At 36.0% G+C, this 17,838-nt stretch overlaps 1 protein-coding gene across 1 annotated transcript in view; it reads right to left on the bottom strand.

Moving 5' to 3' along the window:
• Positions 1-17,022, bottom strand: part of LOC150089198 (uncharacterized) — a 51,181-nt gene extending 34,159 nt beyond the window's left edge. The window contains exon 1 of the mRNA XM_090390368.1: positions 16,719-17,022. The gene's annotated coding sequence lies outside the window, so the exon portion shown is untranslated. The remainder of the gene's footprint in view (positions 1-16,718) is intronic.
• Positions 17,023-17,838: the final 816 nt, after the last annotated feature.

The following is a 17,838-nucleotide window of genomic DNA, read 5'->3' on the forward strand; positions in this document are numbered from 1 at the left end:
AGAATCATACCAGTTATTCAGTTGTGAATAACCAGTGTGGCACAATATGTACCAGCAATATCAATGTAGCTGTTAATTGTTTCAGGTTCTATGAAGACTGCCTCATTTAGTGTGTCATTTATTAAATGGATATAATGAGAGACATTAAAAATCTGTTTACTTTTGCCAAGTTGACTGATATGATTTTAAATTTTGGCGAGATTCATAAGAAATAGCCGAGTACCGAAAAATTTTAACTTGACAAAAACCAAATCTTAAAACATTTGTTGCTGTGGAGAGATGACTTACACATAGCTACCAACTTCCCCGATTTAAAATAGAGAATCAGTCTTTTTTACTCGATTTTACTTTTTTCCATCTTATCCTCATAATATAGTTGGTGACAGAGTTACTCTGTCTTTTTGCAAAAACTCAGCTTTTCTCTGTCTTTTTCTTTTCACAAAAAAAAAAAAAAATAAATAAATAAAAACCATGAACAATAATACATATGTACAAGTTACCTAAAAAATAAATGATAATGAATTAGCATTAGCATTAGTAGAGGCATTTGATGCAAGAAAGCAAGCTTATGCAGCATCAGCCAAAAGAAAAAAAAAAAAAAAAGTAACATAAATAAATAAAAAATAACCACTTCCACTTCACCCCTCTGTTCGTTCGAAATACCTGTCCAGCTGAGCCTTAAACTTATTTAGGCTATCAACTTCCACGACAAGGGATGGAAGTCTGTTCCACCTACCAACCACCCGCTGGCTAAAGGCAAATTTCCGCACATCTATCCTACATCTGTCTTGCCTCAATTTGAATTTATGCCCTCTCAGGTGATTATTCTGAGCAAGAGGAAGAATCCCATCAGCATTGAGCATGCTCAAACCATTCAAGGCTTTGTACACCTCTATCAGATCACCTCGCTGGTGCCTAGTTTCCAGACACTGTAATTCGCAAAACTTAAGCCTTTCTTCGTAAGAGCACCCCTTTTTCCCATTCACCAATCTTGTTGCCCTTCTCTGTACTCGTTCCAGCAGCTCTACATCCTTCTTGAAATGAGGCCTCCAGGCCTGTATACAGTACTCTAGGTGTGGCCTGACCATTGCCTTATACAAGGGAATAATCACCTCCTTATCCCTGCTAGAAAAATTCCTATGTATCATTGACAATACACCATGAGCTACTCTTGCAGCCCGTCTGCACTGCTCAGAGAACTTCATATCTGCCTGCACAACCACCCCCAGGTCCCTTTCATTCTCTACCACTGTCAGTGTAGTACCACAGAGTTGATACGTTGCTCTGGGGTTGCTGTTTCCCATATGTAGTACTTTACATTTGTCAATGTTAAACTTCATTTGCCACCTCTCAGCCCATCTGCCCAACCTTTCCAAATCCTGTTGCAGCAGCATGGTGTCAGTAGTGTCCTTGACAACCCTGCCAACCTTCGTATCGTCTGCAAACTTGGATATTAAGCCTGATATACCATCATCAATATCATTTATAAATACAGAAAACAATAAAGGACCCAATACTGAACCCTGAGGGACTCCACTAATAACATTAGTCCACGATGAGCAGCGTCCATTGATTACCACTCTCTGTCTTCTCCCCCTCAACCACCCCTTTATCCATAGCAGCAATTTGCCTCCAATGCCACACTGCTCCAATTTGTGCAGCAGTCTTCCATTTGCAACAGTATCAAAAGCCTTTCTAAGATCCAAGTATATAATATCAAAGTTATTCCCTGCATCCAGTTCTTTTGTGACTGCATCATAGTATCCAATGAAATTGGTGTGATGTGTACTACAAACATCTTTAAAAGCTTGTTTGCATTCATTTGTATATTTAGGACAGTCTATTAATATAAGTTTTACTGTCTGGATACTATCACAAGTCTGACATCGTGGTGTTGGTTCTTCTGCTTGCAATAAGAAAGAATGCATAAGATGGGTATTCCCGATTCTTAGTCTGGCCAATATCATTTCTTCTTTTCTCAAATTTCATCTGCTAGAAACCCAGTTTTCCTTTTTCCACTTTATTTGGTACAGTTTGTAGATTCAAAGTTTCTTGCCATTGTATCTGGCAAGTATGTCATATCACAGACTTGTAATCGAAATAAGGGACAGAGCTCTTCTCCAGTCTGCACTATGACTTCTTTTGCTTATTTGTCTGCTGCTTCATTTTTGGCAATCCCTGTATATCCTGGGATCAAACAGAAATGTATCTCCTATTCATTTTTGGTGCAGTCAGTTAATATTTGTTGTATGTGCTAGATGACTGGGTGTACCTCTGCTTTGGATGGCTTGTAATGAATTCAAGGAATCTGTGTATATACACTTCTTTTGTAACACATAGCTTGTATATGAGTTAAGGCTATTTTTTGTGCATAAAATTCTGCCATGTATACACTGCACTCTTTCAGTAGTTGTTGTGTTAATGTAATATCTGGGAAAACAGCTGCTGCTTCTACTAAAGTGTTTGTTTTCGAGCCAACTGTGTACATTGGAACATAGTTAGAATTGAAGTCTATGCACTGCAGATTGTTGTAGGTATTGCATTTTTATTCCATTTCTGAAAGAAGAAATTGATGGAACATTTTGAGAAAGTCTGAGATCCCTTTGCAAAATTCCAGGATTCCACAAAGCACTCCTTGCAAACCACTGCTCTAGACAGTTCTGAATGTAGGATATTTTATTTATCGGTATTAGAATAGCATATCTCATAAAGCTTTATCCCAAACCTTCACAATCACTAGTGTCCATGAAGGATTCCTTTTGTGGACATCTTGACTTTGTACGTTGTTCCAGTTCGTCAAGTCCTCATGGGTAGCACAGTTGGTAAGATCACTGTCCTTCTCACACCAGATGAAAAAAGGTTATGTGGTCTTGTCAATGATATACAGGAATTTTGCTAGCAGAGATAAGGAGGTGATTATCCCCTTGTATAAGGCAATGGTCAGGCTTGCCTTGAGTACTGCATACATGTCTGGAGGCTTCATTTTAGGAAGGGTGTAGATTTGCTAAAACCAGTACAGAGAAGGGCAACAAGACTGGTGAGGGGAACAATGGGTTGCTCTTACGAAGAAAGACTTAAGTTCTGTAAATTGCAACTTCTGGAGACTAGGCACCTGTGAGGTGATCTGATTGAGGTGTATAAGGCCTTCAGTGGATTGAGCAGGCTCAATGCTGATGGGATTCTTTCTCTTGCTCAGATTACAAACCTGATGGGGCATAAACTCAAATTGAGGAAAGACATTTGTCGAATACATGTGCAGAAATTTGCCTTTAGCCAGCAGGTGGTTGTTTGCTGGAACGAATTTCCATCTGTCGTTGTGGAAGTTGATAGCTTAAATAAATTCAAGGAAGAAATGGACAAACTTTTGGAGCAAATGGATAGGTGAAATGGGAAAGTTTTCTTTTTTTATGGTTTGTGCTGTATAAGCTTGCTTTCTTGCACCATGTAACTCGGATTTTTTGTCCAGAAGAGGGTTCACATCTGGTGAGTATGGGCTTTGCACACACCCAGAGTCCTGAGCTGCATATCATCATTCTTCTCTTTTCTCTTCCTTGGTGATTCCTTTCTCTCTCTCTCTCTCTCACAGGGTAACTGGGATATTTATTTTAGCTGGTGCAGCATAAGACTCAGGCTTCCTTGCACTATATGGCTAATAATAATAAGAATAAGAAATAAGAATAAGAACACAAGCAATTTGCAGACAATATACACAGTGCAACATGGCCTTTGTCACGAATGCTACTAAAATGCAGTAGCAACAACCAGTTTGTCAAAGGCTATGTCATAACAGCCAAAATGTTATAGTACTGCAGTTTACTTTTTTTAAGAGCTAACCTTGAGTTAATTTTTTTTCAATATCGTGATTGTGCCAATTGTGTTTATTGGGTTGTTTTAGGAGCATTAGTGGCGAAGGCCACATTGCTCCGTATATACTGTCTGTAAATTGAGTATGTTCTGTGGTCAATTTTCTGTTTGCTGGATGAAAAACCAAAGTTTCTTGGAGAAAAAAACCATGCTACCCTCACCTGAGACAGACTAACCCAGTCATGTTGTGAAAAAGGCTCATACAAATTCCTCTCATCATCGATGGGACTCAAGCCCAGGTCTTTTCCATCCGGTATGGAGGAGAGCAACGATTTTACCCACAAGGGCTAATTGTGCTAGATAGATTAAAATACGCTGCACGACAGAATTCACAGAAAACATGGTGTAATTGTGTGCATCTTGCAATGAAGCAGGGCAAAATTTGGTATGGTGAGTGTACCACAGAATAATGCTGAAATTAAAAGATCAGTGAGAAACTGTGGACAGGTATAAGACACATTTATAGGGGTTTTATAAGAATTACCAAGAAGGTCACATTACAGAAGTTGATACAAGGTACTCAAAAATACGGTCACATTACATCAGATGTGTATGATCCCCTCCAATGGCTAAACAGGCCTGACTGTAGTGAACCATGCTCGATATAAGGGCGTCTATAAGATTCTGTGGCAACAAATTCCATTCTTCCACTAGCACAGACCTTAGCTCACCAAGTAAAGTAACCAAGGAGTTGGCTGTCGGTGTGCAATTCAGTGCCCAAGAGCGCCTCGCACATGTTCAATCTGAATGAAGTCTGGTGATCGTACTGGCCCTGGCAGTCACTAAATATCTTCAGTTTCAAGGTATCCATCACTTAAGCTCTATGTGCAGTGGTGTTGTTGTGCATGAAAAAAAATCTGGGTCAACTGCACCCCTAAAAAAGTTGCATAGGGTTCAAGGATCTGTTCTCGAACACCATGAGATGAGAACACCATCTCCACCATAAGTGACCCTTTCTCTGATATTGAAAGAGTGGTACCGCAATGCTCATTGTCTCCAGGTGAAATAACATCTAGAATCTGTTTGTAGGCTAAAACGGGACTGATCAGAGAATATAGAATTGTACCCCATTTTTCAGGGGTCCAAGTCACATGTTCATGGCACCAGTTTCAACGAGCTCTGGATTGGTTTCGGGTTAATGGGTTAAAAAGCACACTGGCTTCCTTGTGTAGAGTCCACTTGAATTGAGCCTTCTCAAATTTTTACCTGTGGTCGCAGCAACCACAAGAGACAGTGATGACAGAATTCCGTCTTGCTGTCATAGCCAGATACCAGTCTGTTCTGGTTGAAGAGCTGCCATAGGTCGCCCGAGGGCAATCTATGCCAGCTCTTGAAACTGCTTCCATAGTGCTGATATGACACTGTGTGACACATTAAACCAGCGTGCCACTTTCGCCTGTGACTGCCCAGCTTCAAGCCGTCAAACGATCCCCACCATCTCAAAGAATCATCTAAACCAGTGGTGTCCAACCTACAGCCCATGTGGAAAGTGAACTAAAAGAAAAGTGTTCTTTTCACACCAAGAAAAGTGTTCAAAAATTGTGAAAAGAAAAATGTTCAAAAATTGTGAAAAGAAAAGTGTTCAACATTACAAAACAACAAAACACACTGAAAACGTATCAGTCAAGAAATTTATCTGCCGTAAGTGCCAGTTATCAAGTTGTACATTTGATCGCTTTTGAAAGTAAACCATTCAGTGATGGTGATTTTATAAACGTTTATTAAAAGTTGTTAGATAAATTTGTCCGGAAAAAGGAACAATGATACAAGACATTAGTTTGTCTTGACGAACAATTATGCGAAGAGTAGAAGATATTGGAAAGAATTTGTTCGAACAACTTTTGGAAAATATAAAACAAATGAAATATTTTAGTGTGGCACTGGATGACAGTACTAATGTAAATGACATAGCCCAACTCTTTATCTTCACATGTGGAATTAATGATAATTTTGTACCAGTTAAAGATTTAGCTGATCTTCAGAGTATGCACGAAACAACTACAGGAGAAAATCTTCAAGAATTTTGAAAATTTTTGCTAATCTATTGAAAAGTTAGGATTAAACATTAAAAACCTGGTAGGAGGCACAACTGACAGTGCAAAAAAATATGATTGGTAAAAACATTGGGCTTACGGATAGAATAACCATGAAAATGATAGATATCGGAGCCGAATTCACTTCATTGTGCATCAAGAAACTCTATTGGAAAGTATTGGATCTCCAACACATAATCAATGGGGTTATTTGAACTGTAAATTTTATAAGATCACATGGCCTTAATCACCATATTTGAAGCTGAATAAGAAGATGTAATTTTACATATTGCAGTGAGATGACTTAGTCGTGGCAAAGTGTTACATCGGTTCTTTAAAATGCATCATGAAATTGATATTTTTATGGCAGGAAACTTATAATGTCAATATGGAGTGGCTGTTTGATCTTGCAATTCTTATAGACATTTATAGTCATTTAAATGCTTTCTAGTCACAAATTTTTTGAACGTCGATTTGCTGATAAAAGATCCCATGAAAAAGACATAAGCTTGTTTGAGAATCCATTTACTCTATGGCTGCAAGCTACAATCCCAGCTTACAACTTGAAATTATTGATCTTCAAACGAAAACATGGTTCAAAAATAAGTACAATATATGGACTGCAAAAAATGACTAGTTCTCTCAAGGGAGAACTAGATAAATTCTTGAAGGGTACGTATCAGAAGGGCGCCACTGACAGCCCACGTCAGATCCGTGCAAAGCTATCTTGACACGCGGGACTAGCTGACGAAATGACGCCCCTAAATGATGTCCCATCAGGATGAGAGCAGGGGTGTGAAAATAAATTTTCGCCAAATGGCATGTTTTCAGAGGGAAATTCAAGCCTCTATGCATCCTTAAATCTGAGTACATACTGCATAGCAGTTTACATCTATTTACAGAATTTTTGAATTTACAGAAACTTTGAAGGGTTTGAACAATCAGGAACAAACTTTGAACAATCAGGCAACCGCTTCATCATCGCATGCTCGACTGCATAGCAGTTCGCAATTCACGCATTGTGTACGTTCTACGACACTCAATAAGTTACAAGTAATAAATAATGCATGTATAGTGTTTTTGTGCTTGCTATATAAACAGGTAATCGTGAACATTGTGATTTATAATTAAAAAAAAAAAAAAAAACACAATTAATTTTAGACATGCCACCGTCGTAATCCATTCGTTACATGGCAAATTTTCTTCGTTCTACGGAAACTATTTTAAATTTAAATTTTAAAAACTATTTTTTATTGTTAAATTCATCTGTTGCCGCTATCGTTCTCCGAACTCCACTAATCACTTGGAACTCATTAACTTCCTCTCTTTAAAACTTGACTTTCTCCAGTCCCACTTTCCTAACAGTGAGGTAATTTTCCTTGGTGATTTTAATGTTCACAACTCCAGCTGGCTTCCGTTTTTTAGTCATACGAATCCAGCTGGTCGAGATGCTGAGGCTTTTGCAATTACTAATGACCTCGCACAAATTGTTCATTTACCTACCAGAATACCGGACAATCCTAACCATGCAGCTAACACGCTTGATCTTTTTCTCACAAACATTAATGACTCATCTCTAACAGAATCTCTCCACTCTCTGTCTCATAGACGTACTGTTTCTGCCGCATGCCTTTTCTATAGATACTTCCATGGGCACTGTTCTTCTGAATTGGCTTCTACAATTCCCATTCTCTCTTCCAAAGCAGTCCGAAAATGTGCCGCAACCAGTCAACATCCATTTACTGTCTAATTTAAAACTCACAGAACCAACTTTTCTTCTTCCTCATTTATTCCTTCAACTTCCTGGAACAACCTTCCTTCATAAGTATTTCCTGAAAATTACAATTTATAGAAGTTAAAGTCCAATGTCAACAAGTATCTTCGTTCAACTTCTAACCCTCCAACCCATACACGGTACTAAGTACTATAGGTTTTAATACCTCTCGTGTTTGGGGTTTTCATTAAAAAAAAAAAAAAAAAAAACATTTTAAATGTAATTACCAAGGGATTTGAACAGAGATCCGACTGTATTATTATTTATTATGATTTTACCTTTTATCGGAAAAAGGGCGAAGCCACAAATTTGCGAAGGGCGCCAAAAACCTAGCTACGCTTCTGGGCATATAATCAAATATTTAAAAAGAAAGAATAACAGACGAACACCTTCATTCCGTATTGAGAATTGGAGTTCCAAATTTTTAACAATTATCTAAAAAAAATCAAGCTTCAACCATCTCATTAAATGTTAAGTTTTGTTCAGTAAATGTTACTGTGTATTGTACTTAATAAAATTTTCAAATATTTTAAAATTTTGGTGTATCATTATATTTATTTATTCACTTTAATATTGAAAAGCAATGCTCGTTTGCAGGTTTTAAATTTTCTAAAGTGAGCATTTAAAAGTAAAAGTAAGGTATTTTCTTAAAAAAAAAACTAAAAGTATTTTATCAAAAATACAAAAGTAAAATGTTTTGTTAAAAAACAGAAGTCAGTCATATTTTTATAATTTTAATAAAATCTAAAATATAAATCACTGACATAGATTTGCTTAACGTAAAAGCGTTGGGAATTTCCATTTTTTTATATATAGCCAGAAAATAAAAAAAAGGTAACATGAAAATAGAAACTTCCTTTTACATGTAACGATATACGGAAAATGTAACACAATAATTTTTCTCTAACCACTGAGTGCAGCTCGTGAAAGAAGTCTAACTTTAAATATGGCCCCTGTACGGGAGAAGGTTGTACACCATTCATCTAAACCAGTGCTTCTCAAACTTTTTTGGATCACCGCCCCCTTGGTTGGATCACCGCCCCCCCCCCTAAAAAAAGCCCTCGCCAGGGCTTTTTTTTAGCCCACCAATATAAAGTGAAGTAAATAACTGAAATGAATATTTGTCTGTTTGCCTCCAAAAACGTAAATGCAGCCCTGCATGTATGTGTGTGAATTATAAAGAAAACTATTTATTGCACTTTATTCCTTCTTCGTAAAAAATTACAACTACACAAATAAAGTCAGTTATAGTAACTTAAATTAAGTCATAAAAATTAAAGTTAATTACATAAATAAGTCATGATATTAATGGAAAATGTTAATTATATTTTAATATTTAATGCGATGGATGAGCTTGGTGGAGATTTATTAGCTGATCAATATTAGGTTAACATCTGTAAGAAGAAGTCGTAAATCGCCACGTTTAACAACATCCAGACAATTTTTGTTTTGTCAGCAATTGAGATACAGCACTGAAACCGGTTTCAATTAGATATGATGTTGGAAAAGAAATAAGTAATTTTTTTACAATTTCCCACAATGCAGGTCAGCGATTTTCTTTTGTAACCAAAATTCCTGATATGAATTTTGAAATTTTGGCTTCAGTTCAACTTCATTTTGTAACTCAATCAATTCTTCTTCTACAAAACGTTCACCATTGTCATTTATAAAAAGGATTTATAACCCAATCTGGAATTTTCAAATTAAGGAGATCTTCGAACCTTTCCTGCATATCTCTGTGCAACATTTCTAGATGATTACAAAAAGTTAAGAGTTTCATCAGCTATTTTTTCTTTTTTCTCTATTTCCAACAGATTTGGAAATTGATACAATTCACGTCGTCCTACGTTGCGCATAAAAAGCTTTAATTTTAAAATAAATGCTGAAATTTGAGTTTTCGCCTTAATAAGAGTTACATCCAGTGGTGGGATTCAAATAATTTAACAACCGGTTCGCTGCCCTAATGACCGTTCTAAGTATAAAAAAACTATATAACGAAAGGTAGTTTATTATTTCATGCAGTTAATACTTAAATAAGAACAATAAAAGAGGTCCACAAGACTAGATTATGTTATAAGAGTTTTAAAATATTAATGAAAAAATATTAAATAATACCTGAAAAAAAAACAATAAAACTGTTATTTCCATATTGCGTCTTGATTGGCGTCCTCATTTGCAATTTTCTTCGCTTTTATCCGAGCATCATCGGCTGAGTGATTTATCCTTAACCATCTTTTCACTTTAGGAGTAGGATCCCATTCCTTTAGAGGTAGGCCGATTAGACTAATAGTCATTGTGTTTGATATACAGTATTAGAAACAGTTAGGCGACTTCTCTTCTCTGAACATATTATGTTCCTCTTTGAAAATCCCCTTTCCGCTTCTGCTGAACTTACAGCAATTGTTCTGACAATATTTTTAGCTCTTTGAACACTTTCAGGAATTGCATAATTCTGGAAATTTTTTAAAACGTTTTCCACGAAATCTCGATAATCATTAATATCAATTTGGTAATTAAAAATGTCATTAAATACGAGCAATTGTTCTTCAGCTGCTTTCCATGGATCTAGTACTTCTTCAATATTCCAATAATCTGGCTACAAAAAATTGAGAAATTGTAATTTGTTCCTATCTTGAAATTGGCTACAACTTGCTTTTAAATGTTCACAATCCATTAGTCTTTTTTTTTTTTCAAATTCGTTACGATGTTTTCTAAAAGTCTTCCCCGAGGAAACCCGACAAATCGATGATTTTCTACAGATTTTATATTTTTTGAAGGTTTCTGAAGTAATTAATTCATCAACTTTTTTTTCGTATGGACTCTATTTTCCTTTCCAAGCATTTGAAATGCTTTAATAGATCTTATCATGAGCTTTTCAGCCTTTATTATGTCTATATTTCTTGCTTGCAGTGCATTTGAAAGAAGAGAAATTCCGTTTAAAATATCAATCATCAATGTGCCAAATAAGTTATAAAATATATATTTTCAAGACGGGCAGCCATACCTAAGTACTTTTTATTTGAATAAAAATAGTGATGTAGCGCTGGATAAGCGCGCCACACAGCTAGGGTTGACCTTAAACTACAGGCAGCCCATCTTGGTCCCAAAACTCTACCAATCTTTATAATTTCAATTCCAAGTTGTTCGGATATTTTGGAAAGTTCAATTTGGTTCTTATTGGATTGATGAAAAATAGTATATATCTTATCAATAAATATTTTAAAATAATTTACTCGCTTTATTTCCTTTATCGAATTATCTAAAACAAGATGGAGGCGATGATTTAAACAGTGCCATATTATTATGTTTGGAAACTCTTTTGCAATCCTAGTGCTCACTCCAGATTTTCTCCAAAGCATAACGCTGGCACCATCGGAGCAAAATCCTATTAAATTTTTTTCTAGATAGTTTTTAGTATGCCCAACATTATTTAAACTTTCCATAACTGAAGAACATATTGTCTCTGCATCTTGTTTTTTCAATTCAACTAGTTCAACGAAAATTGTTGGTGATGTAACTGAATCCAAGGCCAATTCTAATACAACAAATTCTGATTTTTGTTTCTTATTCAAAAAATCTGTCAAACTCTGTTGCCTTTTCATCCTTTTAAGGGCTACTGCAAAAATTTTTAAAAATGTTTTATTTTAATATATTATAGAGCAGGAGCGGATATGTGCCTATATATTTGAATATTTTTACTGGTTCTGTCAACGTGTGGTCATATCATAAACTTTTATAAACCAAGCACTATGCTTATACCATTGATAAACATCAGTCAGAACACACATTTTATTCATTTTATCGATACTAAACGAAAATTTCTTGCTGAATTAATAAATGGCATAGAATACCAGGCGCCCACCTTAGAGAGAACCCTGATCACAAGTGCCATTTTAACAACCGGTTCGCCAAACTCAACAAAAAATTGGGTATCGTTTCTGCCGAACCGGTGCGAACCGCCTGAATCCCACCACTGGTTAGATCTTGTCCTTGTAAATGTAAATTCATTGAGTTGAATCTAGTAAATAAATCTGCAAGATAAGCAATATCAGTTTTCATTTTCTTGAGGTCATTACTAAGGTCGTTGTTCCTATCTTCAAAAAACTCGACAACAGTATCAAAGAGTTCATAAAATCTGTTCAGACAGTTGCCTTTTGACACCCACCGAACCTCGGAGTGAAATAGCAATCGTTCAAAATCTTCACTGTTTTGATCACAAAGCTTTCGAAATGTACGATCATTCAAAGATTATGCTTTATCTGGCATTTCCTGGTATCCCCTGGCATTTTCTGCCGTGAAGGGAATTTGTCACTTACCAATGTACACCTATATTTTAAATTTGGTAGGACAAATAAAGATTTAATTTTGTTTATAGCAGTAATAATAGTTTGTAGAGAATTGTGCAGTTTTCGCAACTAAATGCTGACGGTGAATGACGCAATGAACAGTAATAATATTTTGCACAGCATTTTTTAAATAAGCCATAAAACCCTTGTAACGGCCAATCATTAATTGTGCTCCATCTGCCCCATTTCGCCCCCATGGATAATTCAAACGCCCCCCAGGGGGCGATATCACCCTCTTTGAGAAGCATTGATCTAATGACTTGCAATCCTGAGTACCAGAGATGTGGCTATCTCACTAAGCTAGCCAAAAAACGGATACTCGGAATTTGCACGACAGGATGCCTATTATATCAAATTTTGCCTTCGGTGATACTGTTTACAATAAAATATTCACGAAAAACATTTTGTTCTGTTAATTTTGTCGAGCAGTGTAGTTATTGATATATTTGCATGTAAAGTTTAATATTTTTTGTGGCCTCAAAAGTGAACTGTATTGCCAGAAAAAGTTTTGGAAAATAATGCTATACAGAACGTATAGGCCCATCTTGAATGGAAAGCGAAAACACAACAGCATCTACGAAATCTGAATGAATTACGGGCTCAATTGTTTCCAGAATGGCCCAATTTAATATAAACTATTTAAGGGGTTTAGCCGAATCGCTACCAACGAGAATTCACGAAGTGATTCGTGCTAAAGGAGGAGTTACACATTATTAATTTTTTAAATTTATTACTTTTTTTTTGTCCCGTGTCTGTATGGTCCTTTTTACAATTTAACCAAAATATGTTATATAAAAATCCTGCAAACTAAGAATATAATCGTACATTTTGCATTGAGTACGCAAAAGCTTATCCAGCTTTTTTTTCCCTCTTTTTTTCTGTGAAATGGAGGAAAGCGATAACAGCCAGGAACGCATTTATAAATTTTCGGGCCCCGTAGGCATAATATCAAAACTCTGGCCCTAGACAACGTATATATTTTTGTAGAGCCTTCTACAAAAGAGAACTGGGGCCAAATAAAATCATCTCCAAGAAACTCAGACAAGTCCGCCTAGATCACTTTTTCAAACAAAAATAAAAAAAATAATATAATAGTCCTAGATAGCCTTCCTGTCAAGTCACGCATCACGCAGATTTAAGAGTCGCCTGGGATGAACAACTCACCTTCTCGAGGCACTTTGCAAACAACAGAATATCCTTGCAGTCCTCTGGAGAGCAAAGGAAGAACTCACCGGTGTGTTTACCATCCTGGCCTCATAATGCAATATGTCCTGAGATGTGTCTTCTCGGTTGCACTCTACGCATTTATTGTTTGGTCTTTTGCTTCGTCTACTCGACCCAAGAGCTTCCTTCCTTATAGAATACTGCAATTCTAAGTTGACTAAACAGTACACTCGAAAAACCTTTTACAATATCAAGAAGTATCTTCCATACCACCTTTAACTGTACTCCGTGGGAATTAAACATAATCAAGACCAATATCATCACCCTTGCAAAATTCTTAACATTGAGAATAGACACGTGAAACCTTTCCGAAATTACGCTTCCTCGCAGCCAAATGATTGCACACGGAACCACGGCGATGCCGTGGTTCTCCAACTATGGCCATCTCAGAAGCCTACAACGGATGTTTCCATCCAATACGGTAAATATTATAAACCGGTTGGGCATAGATATTGAGCAATTGTTTGCCAATAAGACCAACAGAACTGCTATTTTCCAGAAAACTTACCAGCTGATGGAGACCGACCCTCTTGACAGCTCCGTGTGCCATAGGTCCAGCAATCGTAATTTTTATATTGTATATACTGTATTGTACTATATTCCACTGTGCTGTGTACTTGTTATTCACATGTTAGTACTTATTTTTTATCTACCCCAGTACCCTATAGTGCCGTACAGGCACTCCTCTACTTACGTAGAAACGACTTATGTACAACTCGCAGATACGTACAAAGCACAAAGCTGTTGCTATGTTTGGTTATAAGAATCAATTTTGAACACTGATATTTTTCTAAAGCAGATTTTTGGAGGTCACTACCATAAAATAATAAAAACAATTTGTACTTTCCGGTTTACTGGGCTTTTCTGTTAGTGCAATGTAATTATAAACGGGTAGTAAACTCGATCTTATTGCATTTGCAATGATACCGATTGTTGGAATTCTGTGGAATTTTACGTTATTATGGTGAAATGTGGTACCACTTCAATGAAATTTTCAATCATATAAAAAAAAAACATAAATAAATTTTTAGAATCTTCTCTTCATTCCTATTTTTTGAGTTTCGTAAAGTTGTTACCCCGTCACTTGCGCTAATCGTGTTAGTTGTAATTTGTGCGTGCCGTGTTCTTTGTTATTGATTGCATATTTTCTTGCTATTTTAAATTTTACGACAAAAAAAATGTCAGTGAAGAGAAATATCAATTAGTTAAACTATTAATTAAGCTAGTACGTAAGCGTAAATTTATTTTTATTTTGCTAACTTGTGGGAAATATTCTTCCGATTTTCACGCATAATTTAATTTTGTTAATTAGAGGAAGTAAAGTGTAAATTTGTGTTCTACATCTTTAATTTTATAGCCTATGGATAATATTTTTCCTATTTTCACTTATTAGAATAGCCGTTAATAGAATTAAAATTCAGTTCGTAAACGTGATCACAATGACCGGCCCTTACTACATATCGTATAGTGAACGGTATTTTGTTATGGAGAGTCCATCGTAAAGTGATTTGATCGTAGATTAAATTAAATTATGTATTGTATTTAGATTAAATTAGTTTTGAATAAATACTGTACTATACATTATTATTCATTGTATGTTTTTTCAGCCTCATTTAACTCGGTTACAAATCTTAAAATGCTGTACATGATGAAGTTTGTCGGGGTTATAATCTCGGTGCGTTGTACTGTATTGTATATATATATTTCATATCTACAAGACCGAAGTTGGACTTACGTACATGAAAAAAACCCGATTAAGTACGTAAGTCTAGGTGTGCCTGTACTTCAAATAGTGTAAATAAATAAATAAAATAATTTTTTTTTTAAATTTAATTTTTAAAAATTTTATATCATGGTTATGACATGTAGCGTGTTCTAATGCAGAAGAAATTCGGCTGGGAGGTAGAAAGGGCACTGAAAAATTAAGGCACCATGATAGTTATATCTAACTTGCCAAGGCACAAATGCGGTTTTCAGAGCAGTACAGGAAAACAGGGGTGATGGTGGGAGGGATAACAGCACGTGAAAATTGCGTGTAGCGATAATGCAGAAACATATGTTTATGGAGTAAGTTGGGGAGGGGGATAATAAGAGGTAAGGAAATATCCTCAGTCAAATAAATTTGTGACATTACTGCGTTAGGTATACGATTACAGGGAACATGCTGCTCTCTCAAAAGATCACCTGTTATATTTTTTAAATTGGATAGCATCGGCTGTTATACTTTTTAAGATCACCTGTTATACTTTTTAAATTGGATAGCATCGGCTGAACAGGCGAATCGGCTGTTTGATTTCAACTTTCCCATTGAATTATATCGCCTGTAGCGTTCACAGCCCGCTTTCGTGCCAATGTAGCCCACGGACACTTTCCATTCATTCTAAAAAATACCAAAAAATATTTCGGAAACGAAAGCAGGCATACGTTGTATAAAATAAGAATGTGGGGAAGACAAACACCCCTACCAAAAAATACAATCTTGTAGCAGTTTTTTATGGCTCTGATGCTCTCTCTCTTTCTTTCTTTCTGGCTTGTCCAGTTTAGATGTACACCGCTCTCTTTTTCTGGTTGGAAGTTAATGAATTGTTATTTCCTGTTTGTTAAAAAGGAATAAAAACAGTCGTTGTTTTATGACACCAAAGAAGTCTGTAACCAAAAACTAGTTTACTTCGAGTGGGTTGGTGAATTGAACAGTGGTGCGTACTAGACTACTAGTATTAAAAGTATCAACATTTAGTATAAGCGACCTTGATTTGGCTATACATTTTGTACGATCTTTGCATGTTCAGCGTTCGCTAAAGAACCCAATCAAAGTACTCAACTCCAAAAGGCAAATAAACTGAAAAATAAGTGAACTATTTTGTAGTTTGTTTGCATTTGAGTATTTTAAAATATTAAGTAAATCATTACTACAATTATGGAAATAAAGTGTAATGTAGTTAATAATCTTAAATGTGGTCCGCAATTCGTAGAAATAGGTTTACTTGGCTTATCGGCATGAAAAGTACTGTACGTGTCAAACTCAGCGAACTTCAGGTACTTTATCCCACAGAGTACTTCTCTGTGCTCTATCCCAGCGATCGACCTAGTCCTGTTGTAGCAAACTGTGATAGTCAGGTGTCGACATCTATTGAGAGTTAATTTCAACATTATTAAAATTTTATAATTGTGTAAAAGACCTTTCAAACTTAAGTACTGAAACCCAACAATCACAATTACGCATAAAAAATTTAACCACGTACGTTAATATAATGGTAAATCATATGATTTTTTCTCTTAAAATTTATATTTAGTCCACTTAGGTATAAAAAAAAACTATTAAACAATACTTGCAATTGTAGAGTACAGTCCTTTCAAACTGTAATTTTGTTTAGCATCATCACTGCTGTGACATTGGCATTTTTGTCATTTAAGCGAAATTAGGTGATCCACACAAAATACGTATAGGTGTACACAGATTTTAGTGAAAACACTTACTTCTTCCGCTTCCATTGATATTTACTCGCCCTGTTCTTCACCGAATACGTCCTTCAAACGAATGGCTTCCCTCACAGAAAGCCTATAATACAGACGCGCGAAAACCGTTGAGGCAGATGGCGACGGTAGTACGAGGGCGCTAGTAGCAGGATAGTATTAGGGGGAAGCACAACGTAAGGTAACTATAATACTGTACACAGTGACCAGATCCATCCATTGCACTTCGGAGATACAGATGTCTAGAGACATACACGAAGCAGGACGAAACTCATTAAGACTGGTTTACCAGCAGTTGCACTAAACCTGTACGGGACAAATGAGTGTAGCTGCAATCAGGTCACAGGTGGGTTGCTCAACTAGACTCACGACAGATTTAAAAAAGAAAAAGAAAAAAAGTACTCTTGCGTGTTCTAATAATTTTCCGCATAAGCGTGAGAGAGTGCAAAAGAAGCATATTCGCACTGACCTGATCAATAATGTAGTCCCACCATATGAGAAGTAGTTTATATAACGAAAGATTCCTTCAGTAGATATCGTAAGGTCATCCGTTAAACAATGCAACAGAAATGTTAGTAACAGCGAAGCGCCAAGTCATGATGTGAATGACAAAACGAACAAGTGGTTCAACCAGAAAACGTTCCAAAAATAACAGCGAGCCTTATACTAAAAAAGAGAAACTAGGTTAGTAATGTAACTTACCTCATTTGGGAAACTTTATTGATTTTGTAAGCGATCAGATGTAATTACTGTTGAATGTTCTAATCAGGGTTGAATTGAGAAATACTTCAGCCTTAGAGAAATCGGACAAAACAGCCTTCGTTAAAGAGATTGGAATTATGTATCAAAATAAAAATCGTTTCATTAAATTACGTTTGATAAATATGAACTTCAAGTGACTATATGCATCAAAAAAGTTCACCATATTATTCGATTGCTAATTATCTAAGGACAGGTTAAAATAATAAAAAATAAACAAATGACATGCATAAAGTGTGCAGTAATAACGAAACTTGCGCATCTTTTTCATTTGATTTTTAGGGTCATCAGCCCTCTGCGGATGATGACTAAGGCCCACTTCCCCAAGTGATAAACATTTCCGTGAGGTTTGAGCATTGGTAGG

The sequence above is a fragment of the Mastigoproctus giganteus genome, chromosome 2, assembly GCF_048544385.1.
Source record: "Mastigoproctus giganteus isolate SK-2022 chromosome 2, ASM4854438v1, whole genome shotgun sequence".
Taxonomy (NCBI): domain Eukaryota; kingdom Metazoa; phylum Arthropoda; class Arachnida; order Uropygi; family Thelyphonidae; genus Mastigoproctus; species Mastigoproctus giganteus.